A 2107-nucleotide genomic window follows, 5' to 3' on the forward strand; every position below is an offset into this window, starting at 1 on the left:
GGCTGTCACTTGTGTGCCCATGCCTGGTGGAGTCATCTTAATGCTAGATCACTTGCAGCTTGTAATCAGAGATAATTCTATTACAGCTTGTTGGCTGAGTGAAAGAGGAAAACAAAGATTAAAACTGAAAGCAGATTTGCTTCTACTTCTCTAGAACTAATTTCCTTCTTAGGTCATCCAGCATCTTGGTATTTGTTCTGTTTGTGTATTTGTCTTTCATAGACACAAACTTACAGGTAAGAACTCTATTAAAAAAAAGCATATCTTACACAGGCCAAAATAAATAGGAATTCATTAGCTGAGAACCAAATGCACAAGGGACATCATTTGGGTGCATTGTGGCTGCATATTTAACTGTGTAGGTAGAAATTAAAGATCCTGGATTTAGGGGGTTCACAAATATGGCTACATGGCCTTCATGGCAATGTACACTTGTGCAAGTCAGTGAGGTGTTTAGAGACTGAAGGGAATGGCTCTGTGTACATAGCATGAGATGTAGAAACAGTGCTTAAGGCATAATAGGTGTGTGTATTCTGATGGAGAATGAGCCCTCCTGAATGGTCATTTTGAGTCCATTCATTGTTCCCTCTATTCCTGTGCTTAAGAAATTGGGCGTGCAAGAAATTCCCATGTGTTAGATTTGTGTTGTGTTGAAGGCAATATCCTGCAGCAGTTATCAGTGTCACTGAAAAATAGAATAGCACTTGGATAAATTACAGTCTTGTCACTGCTTGGCTGAAGCCAATGTGCTGTCCTTAAGTTACAGCTAGAGCAATGTAAAATTCGATTAAAATAAGTGAAGGAACAAAAAAATGCAGAGAAGGGACTGCTCAGTGACTCCAGAGGTCTGGCTGTCATCTTGTATTGTTTCTGTGCCCTGGAGTATCTGTTATCAGTGATTCAGGAAGTGAACTGCTGGGATATGGATAGAACTTAGTACTGTGATAAGGCAGTGAAATGACTGAAATGCCTGGTGTAGTGTCAGATAAGATGAAATGCCTGGTTTATCACACCAGCAGAATTCTAGCAAGATCCAGGGAGGCTGTGCAGCTTTATTCAGTGAAAGGCTGCAGGCTACCAGGGTGACCACCAGACAAGACAAACAGAATGGGGACGTTATATCAAGAATCTGCCCTGCACAGATCCCTACGTTTGAGCGTGGGAGGATTCTGTGTTTCAGATTACATAAAGAGATTTACGGTAAGGAACTCCTTAGTGCTTTGTTGTGAGCCTGGTTTGAAACAGAAAACTTTCTGGATGGCACAGAATTGGTTTCTGTGCCTTTTGTAACATGCTGTGTGTGTTTGACATTCTTGGCCAGCTTGTGCAGCCTGTTGGCTTGCAAAACACCTGCCAGCCTCAAGGAGGTGTTTCTGAAATGATGACTGCAAGCTTTGCCTTTGTAAATTAATTTACTTTTCATGGGAGCCTTGGCACATTCAAACTTTTATTCTGACTGGAATATTTGTTGTATAGCATAGCAGACTGATATTCAAATTATGTGGAGGTTGGTTGTTAGTGCTTTTTGCTTTGCTTGCCATAGGTCTGTGAGTTTTACACAGTGACTCTGTTGGGCAGGCTGACCCTGAGGTGATTTCACGAGCAGCCAAGTTCTGCATGAGCCCATCTGTCCTGTGGTAGAAGCAATGCAATCACCTTGAATGGTGGCACTCAGTGCCTCAAAAGGTGCTCTGGGGTCATTCTGGAAAGCTGTGAGATCAGAACCCTACAGTGCACAGGTCTGAGGAGCAAAGCAGAAGAGAGCTCTCCCCAGAGCTGGAGCCCTGATGGACAGAGCACAGATCCTGTGAGCACAGAGCCGTGGAGACACCACTGGTGAAGGGAGGATGGGAATCTGCTTTTCTACCTTTGTAAGCTACCCATTAAAACCCACTGTGCTTTCAAGCTGCCTGTGAGCTTCTGTTTCAGTTGCTACTGTGGCAGAAAGTCTAGGAAAAGTATTTGTTTTCAGTATCCTATTTGCATTTACCTACTTTTTGAACTGCTGAAAAGAGCAGTAGCAGAAAATGTACTTAAGCAAATTTAAAAAGAATTCCATGGGCATATAATAATGTTCAAGAAATTAAAAAAAATAATTATAGGAGTT

The sequence above is a fragment of the Camarhynchus parvulus genome, chromosome 11 (genome assembly GCF_901933205.1).
Source record: "Camarhynchus parvulus chromosome 11, STF_HiC, whole genome shotgun sequence".
Lineage (NCBI taxonomy): Eukaryota > Metazoa > Chordata > Aves > Passeriformes > Thraupidae > Camarhynchus > Camarhynchus parvulus.